This window comes from Phyllostomus discolor, chromosome 3 (assembly GCF_004126475.2).
Source record: "Phyllostomus discolor isolate MPI-MPIP mPhyDis1 chromosome 3, mPhyDis1.pri.v3, whole genome shotgun sequence".
In the NCBI taxonomy this organism is placed as follows: Eukaryota; Metazoa; Chordata; class Mammalia; order Chiroptera; family Phyllostomidae; genus Phyllostomus; species Phyllostomus discolor.
This window is the reverse complement of record NC_040905.2, coordinates 62,954,473-62,976,834: the sequence shown is the minus strand read 5'-3', so window position 1 is coordinate 62,976,834 and position 22,362 is coordinate 62,954,473. Positions and strand designations below refer to the sequence as shown.

The 22,362-nt window shown below is 40.4% G+C and overlaps 1 protein-coding gene across 12 annotated transcripts in view; it reads right to left on the bottom strand.

Moving 5' to 3' along the window:
* CAST (calpastatin) overlaps positions 1-22,362 on the bottom strand; it is a 127,399-nt gene that overhangs the window by 64,353 nt on the left and 40,684 nt on the right. The window contains exon 1 of one of the 12 annotated variants that reach the window (XM_036020577.1): positions 21,530-21,681. The exons of 8 other annotated variants lie outside the window; for them this stretch is intronic. The gene's annotated coding sequence lies outside the window, so the exon portion shown is untranslated. Of the gene's footprint in view, positions 1-21,432; positions 21,682-22,362 lie in introns of those variants that run through there. 3 more of the 12 variants (XM_036020576.1, XM_036020575.1, XM_028508205.2) reach the window with 3 other exon arrangements.

Sequence of the window (22,362 nt, the reverse complement as noted above, 5' to 3'; positions counted from 1 at the left end):
CTTTCCCACCCTCATCTCTAGCTCCCAATCCTTCCTGTCTGTGGCTGCCTAAGTAATTTATCTGAAATGTGTACCATGTTCCCACTCAGATGAAGTACTGAACTCTCTATTGTTTCCCACTGTGTCTCCTGCCCAAACATTAGACTTTCCATTAGTGATCCAATCTATTTATTCTACTACCTCTCTCGATACTGCCCACACCAGAACTCCCCTTCAGCCAGAACTGTGTCCTTCCTGGCCCCTGGGCACCTCATCCAGCAGCATAACTCACTGGTTAGGTGCATGAAAGGGGTCCATACTCAAGACTATCTGGTGGAATTCCAGCTGACACTGAATTCATGTGCAACCTCAAGCAAGTTACTTAACCTCTCTGTGCCTCAGTGTCCTCATCTGTGAAATGGGAATAGTAATAACTCTTCAAAATGTTGTTTTAAGAATAAGTTAATGTACATGAACCAATTATAACAGTGCTTGGCAAATGATACATGCTGGGCTACAGCTAGTGTTACCCCACCATCACCATCATGCCACCTTCCACCGCTGAGCCTTCATCTTGCCATTCCAGGGCCTACAGAGCCTTTTCCCTGCTCAGGTCCCACCCATCCCTCCCTTGGAGGGTTTAGCTCAAGATACCACACCTGTATGTGCTTTATCTCGTTATCTTCTCAACTCATATATGTTTGTACTTCTCACTTGAACACTTAATAGCATATGCTGCATTGGAGGGTGACTGAGCTCATTTCTAAATGTACGTCATGTCTTGTCAATGAAGCTATACACTGATCAGGACACAGGGGCCTTTTCTGCACCTCACGGTGTCCAGTCTAGTGCCATGTTGTGGCAGAGAGGAGCTGAAAACCACTGTTGATTCAAATCTTTGTTTCCATTTTCTAATCAATTAAAATTTCATTGAAACCAAGAATTAAGTATAATTTTAATGCCTTGTTTTTTAAAAAAAATGCTAGGGTTAAGAATATAATTAATGAGTTAGAATACTTAAGTTTCGGTCTGACGGCCTCTGGGTGGCTGTGAGTCCCCAGGCAAGTCGACTGCACCTCGGAGGCACCTGGTTTCCCACAGTGGGAGCAGCATGCGCCCCACGGGTCATGGTGAGAGAGCACACACCAAACTCAGGTAATGGGGCAAAACACAAAATAAGTATTAAATTTCCTAAATTAAAAAATTCTGACAAATCAGTAACTGATTTTTAACTTTTAAAACTAGCTTTGATGAATGCACAAGAGAAAAACAAGTAATTTGTTTTTGAACCATAATAAGATTCTTCTTTAATAACATACCTCAAATAATGAAAGAAAAGGGAAGATGGATTTTTTTTTTAAGTTCTTTCTTCACAGGAGCTATAAGGCAGACCCGGCCTTGAACTCCACAAGGACAGGAGCCATGCCTGTTTCAGCAGCTGTGCCTCCTCAGAGCCTGGCACACAGTAGTTCCTTAACGAGTATTTGTTAAATAAATGTATAAAATTGTGCATAAGTAAACACAAAAGTATTATGTGATGACTCAAAAGTCAACATTATGAGTTTTACGATCATCAGAAATTTTGTCCAATGCACAAGTCAGAAAACTGGTTTGGATAATATAGTTTAAATATCTAGTCAGTCAGCATGGTTGGACCTGGAATTACTATGCTAAGTAAAATAAGCCAGTTGGTGAAAGACAAATACCATAGGATCTCACTTATATGTGTAATCTAATGAACAAAATAAACCAAGGAACAAAACAGAACCAGAGGCAGGGGACACGTGGAACAGACTGACAGCTGTCAGGAGTCAGGGGTCGGGGGAGACTGGATGAAAACAGGTGAAGGGATGACAAAGAACATATATGCACAACCTACAGACACAGACAACAGTGTGGTGACGCCACAGGGATGGAGGTGTGGGGGCTGGGTGCAGGTGGACAAAGGGGGGGTGGTTGGGACATCTGTAATAATATGAACAACAAAAGCTAAAAAATAAATATCTAGTCACCTACATCCTTATTGTCATCAACTTGGCAGTTGTACAACTTAAAAAATAAACATACACTGAAAAACCCTGGGCTGCTTCCTACGACACCTGGAACAAACAATAGGCGGCTGATGGAGGGGCTTTCTAAGGAAAGCACTGACCGTCTCCACAGACACCATTTATGGGCCCATGAGCACAGGTTCACAGTTTTCTATCTGCAGCGATGGGTTACGCACCTTGGGAAATAAATATCCAGAAGTTCGGGTTTGTCTGTTGTTTGCCATGCTGTCATACCCTGACAGCCATTCTTGCAATGCCTTTACCTACTAACATGACATAATCATGGTGCTTTGAAACACACCTGCAAGACAGTCACCTAACAAAGTATAGTGTTTATCATAACAACAGCATGATTCTGATGACAGATAAACAATGGCTCATCTATCAATGAAACTGAGACATCCCTTTGAGGCAGAGCGCAGCTTTGTGCCAACAGACCTACTCAGTGCCAACGCACCCCTCAGCACACACGTAACACAAGATAAGGTTGATTACAGCAGGATCTTAGGGACAATATGACGTTATCAGAAGAGGGAGACGGTTGTGTTTCTGAGATGCTGGTTTGGAAGGTAGTTAGGAAAGACTTCACAGAGGAGATGGGAACTATTTAATATTTACACTAATTGTGTGTTCAGTAGAGAGGTGGGGACTGTACAGCCCTCCCTCCCTGTGCTGGGGACTGTGACAGGTGCCTTACATGTCTGATTTCAACATATCTTTATAGAATCCTAGGTGGGAACCATCACTACTGCATTTTATAAATGAGGAAACTGACGCTCAGAGAAGTCAGGTAGCTTATCTAAGACCTCACAGTTAACATGAGGTGGAGCTTAGATTTGAACATATATGACAATGCTCATGAACTTTTTGCTATAACAAATTAACTCCCCTAAGTTTAAAAACTAAAATAAAATATTTGCTGTTCAAAAAAAAAAACAATGAAGATGAAGGCTGAGAGGGGTTTGTTGATCCAGATGAGCTAGACTAGAGGTGGGAAAGTACCAGAGACACGCTGCTGGCTGATGAAGTGGAACACTGTGAAATGAGGGGGTCTGAGCCTCATCTGGGGGAAACGGAAGACGGTTGGTTCTATCACAGCTGAATATGCGATGCATTCATGAAATATAGCATTGAAAGGGACACACTGACGAGGTAAAAATAGAGTGCCTAAGCTCTGCTTGCTCTGGAAAGTGGAGAGCACAAGAAGCTTTGGCCTCTGATGCAACATGTGGGCAGAGCTCAAAATAAACATCCCAGTGTTGCCTGGCAACTGGAACAACAGCCACAGCTGATCTGTGATCTCAATCCAAGCCAGAGAGGCTATGCGATGTTTGGCCACGTGCTGTGTGTGTCTAGTTATGACCTCTGACACTGGACCACCCTAAGTGCTTAGAAAAATTTCACAGAAGGCATGAAGCTGAACTTACCATACTACACGGCAACTGCTTCATTTTCATCACTTTGCAAACTCCAGTATTCCAATTTTTTTCTTCTGGGATGATAATTATTTTGTGGGCAAGTTAAAGAGCAAGCCACACAGCTGGATGAGTCATCAAAGAGTAGAATAGCAGCTTTTTCCCTGAAGTTTTGTTCCTGCCTCTAAGGATCCTGTTTGCTTCTCTTGATGCATGAAATAATCCCAACTATGTCTGACACTGGCCACCCAAGATAAAATGAGGTAGAGAAGTTAGACCTGGAAAAGACAGCCTGCTTTCCTCTTCTGATTTTTCCCCTAGAAAAAGTTTGTCCAGCTAGGATTTACTTAAGCCTGTGAGTCAAGAAATTTCAGCTGCGTAACGAATAATGAAAAAGGTGGCCCCTGACAAGCTATGTAACCTTGAGTCTTTAGCCTCTCTGGAACATAGTTTCCTTATCTGTATATTGTCAGGCCTGAAAATTCTGGAGTTCTGTACCTCTAATATTATATGTTGTAAATATGTGAAGCTTATTCAATAATGTACCCAATGACACATTTCAAATCGGAAACACAGGAGTCTAGCCTCTGGAGTCCCACAAACCCGGAGTCTAGTTTTAGCTGCGTAACTTCAGGCAAGCTACTCAACTCTTCCAAATTTGAGTTTTTACACGGGTTGAATGGGTATAAAAATGACACCACTTCATAAGACGGTAGTAAGGATTAAATGAGGGCATGTTTATAAAGTGTGTGGCTCAGTGCCCGGCACATGGTAAGTCAATAAATGGCAGTGATTTTAATTTTCTGAATACCAACAGCCTCAAACATTTTCCCTAGTCTCCAAATGGAAGAGCAGTCGTATGGTGACCACTGCTTTGAGAAGTTACACACTAATACTGTTCATCCTTCTTAAAGAAAAGAGGGCAACATTGTTTCATCTTATGTCATTTTCTTCAGATTCAAATGCATGGCTCGCTCAGGTCCAGGTTCCAGTCAACATAGGAACAGGAATCTTGGAAGTAGCAAAGTTTTGTGCAAATCCTAAAAGATTATGAGCTCACCTAAAGCATGCCTGGTTACCAATGATGTGATTATTGCATAAGAATAAAAATCTCTGAACTCCGCTGAATGACCGTTTCAGAGCCTTTCCGCCTGGCTCCCACGGTGCGATCAGTTTCATTTCTTTGGTGCAGGCCTAATGGAGGGTGAGAGGACGTGAGAACTCTGACAGTCCTCCTGTTACCAAACCAATTGCCAGCCTAATCTCTACCAGGATGACAGACTCAAAATGTCTCTATCAGAAAGTGAATGGAATTTACAAGGAAACACTGAGATAGGGCCAATCACGTGGTGGCTGACACAGGGGCCTGTCACGTGCCCTTCCTTTCAGGCAGCTTCTCAGAGAAGCATGTTCTTAAGAAAGCTTACGTGACAGGAATTTACACAGGGCTCCCCTGTCCAAGCTGATCTCTAGATAACCAAAATTAAAATGTGGAGTGAAATAAAATTTCATTCCAGAAACTAGATAAGAATAACAAATTCACAAATGTATATTAGCAACAGCAAGTTTGATCTTTGCAAATATTAAGGAGGCAGTGGTCTGTAGCAGTTAGGGAATAGCTGCGGAGCCCGACCACCTGAGCTGGAATTCCAGCTCTGGTGCCAGTTGAGTGATCTGAGAACATTCCTTAACTGCTTTGTGCTTCAGTTTCCTCACCTGTAAAATGGGGATGATAATAGTACCTTCCACTGCATTTAATTCTACTTTCCCTTAGGATAACAATTCAGTGGAATAGAAGAATTAATTTTAAAGTAGGCTTCATTTGAAATTGATGTAAAATATGAACAGTATTGCTTATCCTTCTATAGAAGCAAAAGTTCTGAATTTCTACATGATAAGGGAGTATTTGTTTTTTATGCATTCATTAATTCATTTATTATTTTTTAAATCTTCACCCAAGAATATGTTTATTAATTTTAGAGAGAGAGGAAGGGAGAGAAAGGTAGGGAGAAAGAGAAACATCAATGTGAGAAACACTGATTGATTGCTTCCCATACACGCCCCAACTGGGGATCAAACCTGCATCCTTTTGGTGCATGGCCTGTCACTCCAACCAACTGAGCAACCTGGCCAGGGCAATAAGGGAGTTTTTAGTTATGTACCATTTAATCTTGGTATATAAAAATTTTACTATATTCAAAGATGGCTAATTTATCCCTTCTTTACTGCCTATTAAAATATCTAAAGAAACTTTGGCAATGAAACTATTATTTGCTAAATCCAATCACTGTACAATACTCTCTCGCACATGCAGGAAACCTCATCCATCAGAGAGTATGAAGATATTGAGCATAACAATAGAGAACACAATATTGATTTCTACTGCTCTTTTGAATTTAGATATAAATTTCTTTCTCAGTTTAAACTGTCTAGATAAAAACTATTGAGTGGAGGATTTTAGAAGATCAGTCTACTGAAAAGAGCTTTAAAATTAAAGAGAGACTTGCTTTGTGAGCCAAGGTAAGTTATTTAATCTCTCTGGGCCTTAATCCTCTCATTTATAAAACTGTCCTAATATCCTTTTATGTAATCAAAAAATATTCAACTCTTTAGAGGATTACATGAAATCCTATGTATATCAGTTAGCACAGAAACTTAGTTTCTTTCTTTTTTCCATGTATTTTCAAGTATCTGGATCCTAGGGAGCTTATCCAAACCACGTACATGCAGCTGGACCTAACCCCTCTCCCAGAGCATCCCATAATCATTTCAGATTATTAGAACTAGCTAAAATGCTCTTTAAGTTTTGTGTCCTACTGCTTCTCTTTCCATTTCAAATAGTAACCAGACTTTCAGTTCTTTATCCGTGGTTTACCACGGCTTCAGTTGGAAATTAACTGGTGTATTTTGTACAGATCTTAATTGCAAATATGTAGATCAATGTTCATCATATGCAATCTTTAGTAACGTATGATGGGGAATAAGAGTGTGATTGTCAGAAGGCCTGGAGAACAAAACAGTCCTAATTTGCTGGGCTAGGAATCCTGCATGGCCTGCCACAAAAACATAGAGAATAATTCTGCACCCATCACTACAAAAATTAAAAATTCTTAAAACCAGGGAAAGGCTCAAACTGAATAGCCAGAAAAGGTTACCCTTTCCTTTTTGATCTCTTAATATTCAACAAGTGGGTACACTGTTTCTTAGCAATGTGGCAAAAATTCCAAATGATTAATTGAGTGACTGACTTAAAAAATCAAGGTTAGAGCAAGATATCACATGGAAGATAGTTTACTTTTATAACATTGCTAGGAAGAAATGATCATTAACTCCACTCATTGAAACGATAAAGCAAAATGTACAAAAACTAATAATTATTTAAACATTTTATGATACAAATTTACACAATGATTTGGCAATGAATGTTATGTCATGCCGTTGGGCAATGTGACTGGCCAAGCATCCACCCCTTAGCTCAGCGGTTCTCGGCCCAGGAACAGAGTCAGTCACAGGTGGGGTGTGTGTGCATGAGGGGGAGGGCATGGACACTTAGAAACTTACAAGGGGAAAGCACAGGAGGAAGAGGAAGGATTGTAGCCTAACAAGCTGTTGCCTCTTAGGTGACTTTGAAACTCCCTGACATTAAGAATCACTACTGTTTGAAAACAAGAATTTATAGTGGGTCAGTGAAATGACCACTGTTTTCTACCACCTATTGTTTTCCATTGGCAATTTCTTCCTGGTGACAAACTAAGTCTCTCCATACTTTCATGTAGTTAAAAGAAAGGACCCAGACCATATATTAGGATAAATTCGCAAAATTACTTTTCAAAAGTACTTTCTAGCCAGTGCTAATACTGCCAGGCTGGGTGTTACCTAAAAAGATATTCCTGCAGTGCCTCGAGGATATCTGTCTTTTCCCATGTTAGGGCTCTTAACCTGGGGGCTCTTGATGCTTGTGATGATGCCTGCAGCCCACACCCTTTCTTGCACTGTAAGGAAACAGTGTGCTGTACACATCAATGATGCCATGTTGCTGTCACTTTATAGGCATGTATCCTGGACCACTAGAGAAACACTTAATGCTACATGCATCAGGTATACAGCTCATCTGCAAGTGTGTTTTTTTAACAGATGCAATTTTCAAATGACATATTAATTGAATGTTCAGGAAATACTATTTGTCTGTCTCTGTAGGTTGGGGTCTAAAACACAAGCGAAAATGTCAGTGTTGGGTGATGTGGAGAAGGAGTACATCAGGCCAATCAGCAGAGGAGCTAGTGGGCTTCCTGACAAAGCTGAGTGTGCATTCCTCACCTAAAGGCTTTCAAACTTTTTGATACATTCTGAGGGCCTAACAAAATTGGTCTGAATGCTGACAGAAGAACCTCCTCCTATTTCAAACACACAGAAATACTGAATAAAATTTAACATAAAATTTTAAATAAATAAAGATAATTCAAGAGATGGTAATTATGAGAGAGGTTAAGAATCCTAGAAGATGCCCTGGCCAGGTGGCTCAGTTGGTTGGCACTTCGTCCCATACACCGAAAGGTTTCAGGTTCAATCCTAGGTGAGGGCACATAGCTAGGCTGTGGGTTTGGTCCTCAGTTAGGGCATGTATGGGAGGGAACCAATTGATGTTTCTCTCACCTCAATGTCTGTCTGTCTGTCTTTCTCTCCCTCCAACTCCCTTTCTCTCCAAAATCAATAAACAGAGCCTCAGGTGAGAATTTAAAAAAGGTATCCTAAAAGATAAATCTTCGTAAATAAAATATTATGAAAAGATGTGTCTAAGGGCCAGTGAGGCACTATTGTAGATAAATTGTTAGCATGAGAATATTTATATTCTAGGGCTTTGATGATGACTAGCCATGGTAAGAGAATTATACAAAAGGATTTTTTTTTGCCCTGTTGGACATAAACACAATTTCCTATCATGATTCCTTTCAGAATCATGAGGAAATTAAAAAAGTATATGTAACTGAAAAATGTATGAATAATTTTATTCTTCACGATTTTCTCTGTCCACCCTCTTAGAATAGCTAATAAAGAAATGACATAGGAAGCTGAGCCCCTGGTCTCTCTGCAGGAGCAAGGTTCCCTGATCCCTCCCATAATTATTCTGGGTGACTCCAGAGGCTCTAACAACTGGTCTAGGTCTTTATATCTAAGTCACTTTTGCAGGGGACCTCAATCCATTACAGAGCCCAGAGGACATGCCTGCACTAAGCTGGCCTCAATCTCTTATGGCAACTTTGAGTCAAATGGGGGTGATCCAGGCCCTTGCTTAGGCTCCAAAAGTGGGGCGTGAACACCACTCAATCAGTTCAGTTCACGGGGAACCCTCAGTATCATCCAGAAGTCTGAGTGCTTGTAGATAACCAGAATTCTCACCAGGATCTCACTGCGCTGCCAAGACCAGATGAAAACTGTCAACAGGTAGGCTCTGTGCAGCCCAGCACTTCTTAAAGTAGTGGTTATTGAACTTTAACAAATGTAAGAATTTACCTAGAGAGCTGCATAAGCCAGTGATTCTCTTTGGGTAGGTCTCAGGTGGGGCTTGGAAAACCTCCATTTAAAAATCAGTATCCCAGGTAAATTTGATGCCGATACTATGCAGACTCCATGCCATGAAACACTATCTTGGAGAATTCCAGAGTGGCACAAGAGTTGGGAGAACCCCAGGGCCATGGACTAGTCTGGAATTACCCTACGGGCCAACAGTCTCTTTTTGAGGACTGAGAACCTCTCTTTTCTAAAGAGACTCTGTTAAAGCTTGTTCTTGGCAATTAAAGAGGCCTTGCTTAGAATACAGGCACATTCTTCATTCCTTAGATGTCCAACAACAAGACTCACTGGAAAACTCCAGTCAATGTTACCTACATGGCTCACCAACATGCTATCCATTATGACTGCTAAGTACCATGGAGGCTCCCATAGTGAGAAAAATTATAGATGTGTTGGTAATGAAAAAAAAAAAAAGGTTTACTGCCCTGGCTGGGTGGCCAGTTGGTTGGAGCATCATCCTGTACACCAAAAGTTTCCAGGTTCAATTTCCAGTCAGGACACATACCTAGGTTGTTGCAGGTTCAATCCCCAGGAGGGGAATATAGGGGAGGTAGCTGTTCGATGTTTTTCTCTCTCTCTCCTTTCCCCCACCCCGCTTCGTCTTTATCTAAAAATCAATAAAAATGCATCCTCGGGTGAGAATTTTAAAAAATGTTTACCAATGTTAACTTGATTAATTGATATAAGCAGACCCAAATCCTCTCTCCAACATATAAGAGATCCTCCCCAAATAAAACTAAATGTTAGGTGATTTTTAAAGTGTTGAAAAAAGATCTAAAGAAAAAGAAACAAACACCACCTACAAGCAGACCAGCAGCAGCTCTGCCTGCCTGTGCCAGTCACTCCTGTGGGAGGAGCCAGTGCAAAGGATAAAAGGTGAGGGAATGGGGTCTGCAGGTCTTCCTGTCTTGCTGCATGTATGATTCACCAGGTGGCAGCTGCCCAATATGAAATAACAAACTAGACTGAGACGAATGTGTCTTTAGAGATAACACATGCCTGGAATTGAGGGGAAGGTTATTCTGACAGTTGATGAGCACCTATTCTCTCTTGTACCTGGGGCTGGGTGGTAAACACACAAACAGGAAGATGAGCAGCAGGAATGTGTCCTCTCAAAGCTGACTTGGAGGACTGCTCACATAGACCAGTCAGCTCTGGGGTCTCTGGGACACCATGCAGAGCCCAGGACAACATGGAAGTCTCAGGTACACCTGAGACTTGATGAAAGTCCAGTCTGTATACCAGGGGCAGGTGTCAAGAACATGTCACCAGAGAAACCTAGAATTAGTCAGAACTCTCAGTCCCACATAACCGCACATGTAGCAATGTGGGGTCGGACTGTAGTGTCTCAATTGGTAGTTAGGGGCAAGTATGGAAGGGAGAGATTAAGAAAATGGTAAGTGAGGAGAGTCAGTGTTTGGGAAGCTGGATATATATCAGACTTGTACGAGTCCTGCCTCTGACTAACTGCACTCCACTTGAATAATATCCCACTCCCTGGAGTCTGAGTCCATCTTTGCTGTCAGTCTTTTCTACTTTAGACTGGCCTCCTGATTGTAGCTCTCCTTGAAGGGGCTCACAGACCCAATGTTTATTCCCAGAAAAACAAGTCTCCAAGCTTAACCTCAGCCCCCTTCCCTCACCCTCCCACTGTGCTTTTATATAGCACCTTGATAGCAATGCTATTTAGCACTTTGCGCAGTGTTTTTATATTTGGCTCATACTGCACCTCTGGATCCATAGCACCATGTTTGACCCATTGTATAAGCACCCCCCAAAAAAATAAAAGGAGAAAAAATATTTCTTATTGACCTCTTTTTGATTATCCACTATTTACTCTTTAGCTAAAGGACAAACAGGTATTAAGTTGCAAAACTCTACCTGTAAATCCTAGAGAATAAAAACGAATATAATTTTACCTTTTCTACTCACCCAGGATAAATCTCTATACTAATGCAGCAGCATCGGAGGGCTCTAATCATATTAGGATAAAAACAATCTTCTTTTTCAATTCAATAACTATTCACTGAGCAATTACCATGGTAGATGCCATGGGGTGGGGGTACAACGATATGGATCCTGTCTTTGAGGTGCTTCCAGTAGGGCAAAAATCTGGCATTCTAAGAACAAAAGTGACCAGAACTAAATGAGACTATGTAGCCAAATAAGACTTTTAGTGTGTAGTAGCTTTTCACGCATTGAATTCCACTTTTTGGAAAGTGTTTTATGGAGATGTTAAATACACCCTAAGAAACTACAGGGTGGTGGTTATGAAACCAGGCTCTTTCTTCACCTGTAATGTGGGCATGAGAAGAGCATCTACCTCATCACTGAGTTATCATCACATCATGTAAAGTGATCAGCATATGCCTGGAGCATGGTAATTTTCAGTGAATATAGCTATAATTATTAACACTGTTCTAATATAGCTTATACTGAGCTATTCTTTTTCTGGAACCTACTGCAGTCACTTTCTCATAACCCACTGTCATCGCCTAGTGCAGACAGGGGAGCATGAGAGTAACAGCGTCACCTTGGGGGTGGGTCACACACAGCCTGTGCCTGAATCTCCAGAGTCCAAACATACAGACTTTCTCAGAAGTCAGCATGTCTTAGAAGATGTTGTGAAGTGCTCCTAACCAGAAATAATGGGACAGTAATTATTTTTATGACTTTCCATTAAAAAAGTGTAGCTCATCTGTTCTTAACCAGGGGAGGGACCATTCATCTAAAAGTCATTTAAAATGTGTGGGAGCACTTTTGTTCATATTCTGGCATGCAGTGGGAGCAAGACAGACCTGCCAATTAAGAACTGTCACCCCAAATGTCAATAGTACCCGGCTGGGAAACACTGAACAGCTGACATTCTTATGTTAAAAGCTATTCACAGAGGGAAAAAATGCGATTGTGAAGACCCATTGTAGTTTCCCAGTAAGCAGATTATTGATTCAATATGTCAGAAAAACTATAGGATAAAATATCTTCCTCTTGCAAGTTCAGGCACATGGATGCTAAGCCATACATTCCAGATTCATACAGCCTCTAAAACGAGGTATGATGAAAGAGGAGATACAATGTATATGTGTATCCCAGGAGAACACAGGTTGTGGGGTTTTTATTTCAAGTGGACTACCAATTAGATAGTTCATATCTTGGGAAAAGTAAATAGGTCCACCTATAAAGTAACAGTGCCTCAAAGATATAAATTAAAAAATAGAAAAGCTAAAAATTTATGGGATCCAAGATAGCAGCAGAGTAGGTAGAAGTTATGCTCACCTCCTCCCAGGACCCAACTGGAATTACAATTAAATTATAGAACAATCAACCAGAATAACCAACTGAAAACTAGCTAACAGAAGTCTTATAACTTAGGATTTACAGAAGAAGTCACACCAAGACTGGTAGGAGGGGCAGAGATGGGAAAAGGGCTAGACCCACACCCAGGTGAGGTGGTTGAGAATCCGGACAGATATCTCAGCTGCAAAGATCACCCAGACGCCCCAGCTCAAAGCACCAGTGCCAGGAAGAGGAGCCCACATAACACTGGCTGTGAAAATCAGCAGGGATTCCATCCACCAAGGTGAGATGGACTGATAGACACCCAAGCACCCTTTGAAAGAGCCAGCACACAAAATCTCATTCGTGGGTATGCACCCTGGGCTCTGACAAAGGGATGGCAGCTCTGAGCATACTGGGGGCATACAGGGAGAGATTGGGGTGTGTGGCTTTGGGGACAGGGCTAGAAGGGTAGCCACTAATGTCCCTGTACTGAGGCCTTCTCCCACACTGCCCACAGATGCCATCTTTCTTGGGGTTGAGCACTCTCTTCCATAGACATCAAGCTGGGGAATGCAATAGCTCCACCCTCCTTACTCCCAGTGACCCTGCCCTGCCAAACTTCCTCCCTGTGCAGGAAGCAGCTAGCTGCAGCCAGCCCGGGACCGTGTAGCAGTCTTTCTTGGAAGGTTCTCAAGGAGGTCTGGGCAGACTTAGGGTATGTCAGGGACACACAGGAAGAAACTGAGTGGACCGGCTTGAGAGTGAGAGCCATTTCCCCCACATTCCCATCAGGTGTCAACACCCCCAACAGCATCAGCTAGTTACACTAACTCCACTCTTTGGACTCCCTGTGGCCCCACGCTGAAAAGCTCACACCCAGCACAGGAATCTGCTGGCTGCAGCCAGCCTGTGTCCTCATTGCAGTCTTTCTTGAGGTGTTCTCAAGGAGAGCTGGCAGGCTCAGGGAGTGTCAGAGTCACACAGAGAGAGGCTGACTTCACTCTGACAACTCCCTGAGATGCCACCCTATTGCAAATATCCACAGGCCCCAGGTGGATGGTGGCTGACCTTGTGTACCCTGAGACTTTTGCCCAATGGCCTCAAAAACCAGCACTGGTGCTGAGTTTAAATCTGTATCATCCTGGTGAATACCACTCACCCCTACCTGGTGACTCACTGAGAACCTGCCTCATACAAGTTATGTACTGTCAGAGGCTCTTTCAGTGACTGAGCTTAATAGGCAGCTAGTAGGTGATGAAGGATCTCAGTGTGCCTTAGGCCTTTTGATAGAAGTTGGCCTCAGCACGCAGCTTGTGCCCTCGTACACACACCCAGGCCCAGCAGAGGCAGCTACAAACCATGGATTACTTTATAGTTCTTAACAGGTATCCCAGGGCCTGTCACAGGCAGTGTATGACATTGACCTACAACTCAATTCCTCCCAAGAAGCTCAGAACCAGTATACCACTTGGCTCCTTCGGATCACATCAAAGCATGACTCAATTAGTTCCACAATGGCACACAGCCAAAGGGGTACATCAGCAGGCACCAGACCTTGCTGGGGCAAATTCTACTTCACAAGATCAGCCCCTGCACATCCGCTCATACAATGAGGTTGGGGTCAGCCTCATAGTCTGCCAGGCTGAGGGCCAACCCCATAAATAGATAGGCCAATAACAATCAAGACTCAACTACAACAGGAGGAAGATCCAATCAGCAATATGGAAGAAAAGGTAGCAGAAGACACCTAATCACAACAGGAAAAAACACAGTAAAATGATGATAATTTAAGGGACCTCTGGGACAACACCAAGCATAACAACATCTGTATCACAGAGGTACCAGAAGGTGAGAGAGAGACAGAGCAAGGGATTAAGAACTTATTTGAAGAAATAATGACTAAAAACTTCCCTAACCTGGTAAAGGACAAAGATATACAAGTCCAGGAAGCACAGAGAGTTCCAAAGAGGATGAACCAAATGAGACCCACACAAGACACATTATACTTAAAATGGCAAAGGTTAAAGACAAAATGAAAATCTTTTCTAATTCTTTTTTTTAAATAATTTATTTATTTTTAAAGAAAGAGGAAGGGAGGGAGAAAGAGAGGGAAACATCAATGTATGGTTGCCTTTTGTGCACCCCCTACTGGAGACCTGGCCCACAACCCAGGCATGTACCCTAGATTGGGAATCAAACCGGCAACCCTTTGGTTTGCAGGCTGGCACTCAGTCCACTGAGCCACACTAGCCAGAAACAAAACAAAAATCTTAAAAGGCACAACAGTAAGACAGTTACCAACACAGGAGCTGTCAACTGATTTCTCAACAGAAACATTTCAGACCAGAAGAGATTGGCACACAATATTCAAAGTGAGGAAAAGCAAGAACCTTCAACCAAGACTACTCTAACCAGCAAGGTTATTGTTTTAAATTGACGGAGAAATAAAGAGCTTCCTAGAGAAGAAAAAACTAAAAGAGTTCTTCACCAGCAAACCAGTATTACAAGAACTGTTAAAGAGACTTTTTTAAGAAGAAGAAGAAAAATAGGAACATAAATATGTATAAAAGGGGCAAATAAATACACTTCAAATGTAAATGGATTGAAAGCTCCACTCAAAAGACACAGGGTACCTAAATGGATCAGAAAATAAGAGCCATATATGCTGTCTATAGTAGATCTACTTCATATTTAAAAATACACAGAGACTAAAAGTAAAGGATGGCTCTACCCAGCAAAGATATCATTTAGAACGGAAGGACTGATACAGAGCTTCCCAGACAAGAAGAAGCTAAAGGAGATCATCATCAATAAACCATTATTATATGAAATGTTAAAGGGGCTTAAGAAAAAGGAGATCAAAACTATGAATAATAAAATGGCAATAAATACACACCTATCAACAACTGAGTCTAAAAAACAAACTAAGCAAACAAGGACAGAGAATAATGGATATGGAGAGCATTGTGATGGTTGCCAAACAGGAGGGGATGTGGGGGAATAGGTGAAGAGGTGAGGGTATTAAGACTTATAAATAGGTAATTACAGAATAGCCGTGGGGATGTAAAGTACAGTATAGGAAATGGAGTAGCCAAAGAACTTACATGCATGACCCATGGACATAGACAATGGTATGGGGATTGCCGGAGGGAGTGAGGGGTGCTTGGTGCAGGGGGGCAAAGGGGGAAAATTAGGACAACTGCAATAACATAATCAATAAAATATAATTTTAAAAATAAAAATAAAGGATGGAAAAAGATATTTTGTGCAAATGGAAACAAACAAAAAGCTGGAGTAGCAATACTTGTATTAGACAAAATAGACTTAAAACAAAGTATATAATAAGAGACAAAGAAGAACATTACATAATGATAAAGGAATCAATCCAACAAGCAGATATAACTCTTGTAAATTTTTATGCACCCTGGATAAGAGGATCTAAATACACAAAGTAAATTTTGATGGACATAAAGGAAGAGATCAACAGTAACAAAGTCATAGTAGGGAACTTTAATACCCCAGTGACATCAATGGATAGATCTTCCAAAGCGAAAATCAACAAGGAAACAGCATCCTTTAATGACACACTGGACTGGATGAATTTATTTGACATTTTCAGAGCATTTCATGCCAAAGCAGCAGAACAGATTCTTTTCAAGTGCACATGGAACAGCTCCCAGGATAGAGCACATGTTAGGCCACAAGGTAAATATCAGTAGATTGAAGAAGACTAAAATCATGCAAAGCATCTTCTCTGACAACAGTGGTATAAAACTAGATAGCAATAAGAAGAAAAATACTGAAAAATACACAAACACATAGAGGCTAAATAACATGTTACTAAACAATGACTAGGACAACAAACAGATCAAGGGAGAAATCAAAAGATACCCTGAAACAAATAAAATGAGAACATAACAAAACAAAATCTCTGGGAAACGGTGAAGCAGTCCTATGAGGGAAATTCATAGTATTACAGGCCCGCCTCAAGAAACAAACAAACAAAAACATTAAATAAATAATATACCTTTAAAGGTACTAGAAAAATAACAAAAAACAAAGCCCAAAGTGAGTAGAAGGAAGAAAATAATGAAGATTAGAGCAGAAATACCATATTTTGCTGTGTATAATGCACAGCCATGTTCTAGTACTGCCCATGTATAGTGCATATCCTTATTTTTCCCTCAGAAATTTGGGCAGAAAGTGCACATTATACATGACAAAATATGGGTAAATAAAATAGACTCTAAAAAAATATAAAAGACCAAGGAAACCAATAGCTGGTTTTTAGAAAAGGTAAGCAAGATTGATAAACCTTTAACCAGACTCATCAAGAAAAAGAGAAAGTACCCCCCAAAATAAAATCAGGAATGAAAGAAGTGACAACTAACACCACAGAAATACAAAGGAGTATAAGAAAATATTTTGAACAACGACATGCTAACAATCTGGAAGAAATGGATAAATTCCTAAAAAGCATTCAATCTTCAAAGGCTGAATCAAGAAGAAACAGAAAATCTGAACAGACCAATTATAACCAATGAAACTGAAGCAGTAAACAAAAAACTTTCAACAAACAAAAGCATTGGACCAGATGGCTTCCCGGTAAATTTTACCATTCAAAGAACAACACCTATCCTTGTCAAACTACTTCAAAAGGTTTAAGAAGAGGGAATACTCTCAAGCTCATTTTCCAAGGCCAGCATCATTCTAATTCCAATACCAGATAAAGATACTACAAAGAAAGGAAATTATAGCTCAATGTCTCTGATGAACACAGATGCAAAAATCCTCAACAAAATATTAGCAAATGGTATTCAGCAATACATCATAAAGATCATACACCATGATCAAGTGAAATTTATTCCTGGGATGCAAGATTGATATAATATCCACAAATCAATTAATGTGATATACCACATAAACAAAATAAAGGGTTAAAACCACATGTTCATATCAATAAATGCAAAAAACAATTTGACAAAACTCAGCACCCATTTATGAAAAAACTCTCAACAAAGAGGGGATAAAGGGAACATATCTCAACATAATAAGGGCCATATGACAAACCCACAAATAACATTATACTCAACAGGAAAAAATTAAAAGTGTTTCCCTTAAGATTAGGAACAAGACAGGGATACTTACTTTTACCTCTCTTATTCAACATAGTACTAGAAATTCTAGACACAGCAACCAGACAAGAAGAATAAAAATCCAAATTATAAAGGAAAAAGTAAAACTGTCATTATTTGCAGGTAATGTGATATTGTACACAGAGAACCCTGAAGTTCTCACCAAAAAACTACTAGAACTGATAAATGAGTTCAGTAACATAGCAGCATACAAAATGAACATTCAGAAATTGGTTGTATTTACATACATCAATAAAAAACTTTCAGAAAGACAAAATGAGAAAACAATCTCATTTACTATTTCATCAAAAAATAAAATAAAATACCTGGGAATAAATTTAACCAAGGAGGTAAAAGACCTATACTTGGAAAATTTTAAGACACTGAAAAAAGAAATTAAAGAAGATACAAATAAATGGAAGCCTATACCATGCTCATGGATAGGAAGAACTAAAATCATTAAAATGTCCACACTTCTGAAAGGAATCTACAGATTCAATGCAATTCCTACTAAAATACCAATGGCATTTTTCACAGAACTAGAAAAAATAATCCAAAAATTTATATGGAGCCACAAAAGACTCCACAGCAATCTTGAGAAAGAACAAAGTTGGAGGTGTCATGCTATTGGGTATCAAACTATACTGCAAGGCTACAGTAATCAAAACAGCATGACACTGGCATAAACAGAGACCCATAGACCAGCAGAACAGAATAGAGAGCCTGGAAATAAACCCACACCTATACGGTCAATTAATATTTCACAAAAGAGGCAAGAACATAAAATGGGGTAAAGAGAGTCTATTTAATAAATGGACTTGGGAAAATAAGACAAATACACGCAAAACAATAAAACTAGGTCAACTTTTTAAACCATATACAGAAATAAACTCAAAATGGATAAAAAACTTAAATGTAAGACTCAAAACCATAAAACTCCTAGAAGAAAACAAAGGCAATAAAATCTTGGACATTTCTCTTAGCAATATTTTTTTCTGATATATCTCCTTGGACAAGGGAAACAAAAGAAAAAATAAACAAATTGGACTACATCAAACCAAGCAATTTTTGCACAGCAAAGGAAACTATCAACAAAATGAAAAGACAACCCACTGAATGGGAGGACATATTTGCCAATGATACATCTGATAAGGGGTTAATATCTAAAATTTATAAAGAATTCAAACAACTCAACACTAAGAAAAACAAACAATCCAATTAAAAAGTGGGCAGAGGATCCACCAAATAGACACTTCTCCAAAGAGGATATACAGATGGTCAATAGACATATGAAAATATGCTCAGTGTCACTAATCTTCAGAGAAATCTGACTTAAAACCACAAGGAGATAACACCTTACACCAACAAACAAGTGTTGGCGAGGATGTGGAGAAAAGGGAACTCTCATACAGTGTTGGTGGGAATGCAGATTGGTGCAGCCACTGTGGAAAGCAGTATAGAGATACAAAAAATTAAAAATGGAATTGCCTTATGACCTAGCAATTCCATTTCTGGGCAAATATCTAGAGAAACCCAAAACACTAATTTGAAAGAATATATGCACCCCTATGTTCACTAGCCAATATATAATAGCCAAGAAATGGAACCAATGCCAGGTGGGTACCTGAGTATCAAGGGGATTGCTTTGTAAAGTATATGACTGTCTTACCACTGTGCCATACACCTGAAACTAATACAAAATAATAATGAATGTAAACTGTAATTGAAAAATTAAAAAATGCAATACCCACCTAAAATATAAATTCAGAGCGAACTAGGAATATAAAAAAAATTATGAACCTGATGGTATATTTTAGAAAATTATAACAAATATCATAATTAATGGTAAAAACATTAGAAAGACTCCTATTTAGTTTAGGGATAACATTGTAGTAAAGGTCTTAGCAATCATAATTAAATAAGAACAAACAGAATATCAGAAATTAAAAGTAAGCAACATAATTCTTATAATTCACAAATTATATAATTGTCTACATAGGAATCACTAACACTAATAGCAAAGTTCAGCAAGTTTGCTGGATCTAAGATAAATATACAAAAATCAATTATATTTCTAGATACTAGCAACAATCAGGAAACACAGATTTTTAAAAAGATACCCTTCTGACAAATGAGTATAACTGTGTAACCACCACCATCATCCTCCAGATTTGTCTTATAATCTTCTCAGTCCCCTACCCTTACCCCACCTCTAATATCACTGATTTGATTTGTGTCTCAACAGTTGTTTTTCATCACTAGAAACTCAAGTAAATGGAACCTTATTTAGCCTTTGCTACCTGATTTTTAAATTTTGTACATGTTTTGCATGTATTAGTAGTTTCTTTTCATTTGGGGTGGTATTTCATTGCATGGATATACCCTCCAATCACTAACTGATGGTCATTTGGCTGTGGCTCTTATTAATAAAACAGCTGTAAAGATTTGTGTAGAGGTGAAAAAAGCTGTAACTTATAAACAATAATTAGGAACACAAATATTTAGCTGATTTTAAGAAGTTAGTTCAAATTAATTCCTCATGTTTTCCTAATAGCTTTCTCTCTTGTTTTCTCTCTCTCTCTCTTCTTCCTTCCTCTCCCACCCCTCTTAGTTTCATTCTTTCAAACTGTTACTTTATGTGATACTTTTAAATTCTCATTGTGGGTGAGGAATTATAGTCAGCCAATTCAGAGAACAATCAAGGAAGCAAACTCATCACTCATACTAAGTAATCAATTCTCTAGTGCATTGGGACCTTCTCTCAAAGCAGGTGAACTGAACCACAGCCAATGTTTAAACTTCAGTGTGCTGCTTTGTAAACACTGTCACACAGTGTGCAAACTCACTTGTGTATAATCGACACCAAGATGCACACACACAGATTGCCGCTACACCCTCACTGCGGTTGGCTGCCTACCCGCTCCTCCATCAGTAAGCAGATGTGGCCTTTCCTAGTGCAGCATGGTTTTGCTAAATGGCACTATTTTGTTTTGATCCTATACTGTATCCCAGAACCCAGACAGCACTTCCTCCCCACTACATTCCCAGCAACAAATGCCCTTTCGGATATACTGATTTCCCACCACTATGCTATACACCTGAAACTAGTGCAAAGGTTGAATTCAGTGCCCACAAACAAAACATCAGGAAGAGGCTCTCTACAGTTATTTATCAGAAAACAAGCTTTCCCCCTTTGAACAGTAGATGCCACTCCTTAATGATCTTCCCTGCAATGTAGAGGTTTTTTTCTCTCTAGAAAGCACCTCATACAGCAAAACTTTCCAGAGCTGCTGATTAAGCACTACTGTTCCTCTGATGCATAGGTGGGTTCCTTAAGGAAGCGTCCTAAACTCTGCCTCATTTTCTCAAACTAAAAAATGGGAATAAAGAACTCAACCTCCTGTGCATTTATTACTGAGGAATGCTGGGACCCTGACTGTACAGAAGAGATTGTTAAATCTCTAATGGAAACAGTCGCCTTCTTGAAAGACAGCTACAAAGTACCCCTCAGTGATGTTATCTGATCAGTCTCAGCTTGTGATCAAGGAAATGGAACAGAAACATGTCCCAACATTTGCCACGCCACACCACACCCAGCATGTGTCAGGTCCATGGAGAGGTTACATACACTGAGTGAACTCATTCTCTAAAACCGAGGTCAGCACAGTGGTGGGGGCAGGGCCTCGGATGGTGGGGGTCTAACCCTGGAGATAAAAGTGCCAAACCACACAGACACAGATGCTGTTTTCATGCTTTCAGCAGTATTCCCAGGTCACACAAATTCCTGGTTTCAGTAACCCTGCCGAGTCTGGTTGCCAGACACATTCCCAGCTGAAGGGCCAGCAACAGAGTAACCAACTGAGAGCAGGGGTCGACAAGTATCACACATGAACTTAGAACCCATTTGCAAAGGAATGTCTCTTTAGGGTCAAGAGACTAGCAAGAGCGCCTGTCCAAGCCCAGCGAAGACAGTGGGTGGCAGGGTCGGAGCCGGGGACTCACCGGGCAGGAGCCGGAGGGAAGGCGGCGCCTGGGCTGCCCGCCCTGGAGCCGGAAGCAGCCGCAGCTTCGGAGAGAAGCGGCAGAAATCAGTACTCACTCTGTGTCCAGTTCCGGGGCCCAGGGAATTCAGCTGAGGTTTCGGGATGTTTGCATTCTTGGTTGGGCTCGGCCCCAGTGGTTTCAGTTTAGCCGCAGCGGCCGAGCCCACAGGGAGGACTGGGCGGTCCCAGGACACTACGCAGGCTGCTCCCCGCCCTCCTTCCCCCAGTGACTCGGTGATTCGTCACGGGGTGGCTTCCCGAAGGCTGACTAACAGAGTAATTCGGCCTGGGATGCAGGCCACACTGCAGGCTGATGGCAGAGGTCTATCGCTCCTAAGCTGTCGCCCTTTGATTCTACCAAAATAAGGGAACAGGGGGTGCTCTTTGCAAATACATGCCTCCCTCCGATATCTCGTTTTAAAATATAAAGCAAATTAGTTATGACCAATTTGAAAATACATTTCAAATTGCATAACCGATTTTTTAAAGAGCAGTTTAACAGGGCCAGAATTGTGCTAAATTATACATTATGACTATTTCAAAATAAAAAAGAATAGATTTTAATCTATTGAAGAAAATAAAAATTCATGAGTTCATATTGCTATAAATAAATGAATGAATAAATAAATAAATGGGAAAAGATGTGCTCTTTCTTATGGAAGCATGCCAATGAACAGATATGGAATAAATGATGGGGTTAGAAAAAAGAATTATATAATTTTAAAAGAAATATGGAAAGCCAACTTTCCCCAAAGCCATAAACCAATGACAATAAACACTATGGGCACTCAGCTTGCAGTGTGAGTGCAGGAGGTTGTGGTCAGTGGTTGAGCAGCAGAGACCTGAGACCCACCTAGTGACAGCTGAGGCTCAATGCTGTCTCCAGCCA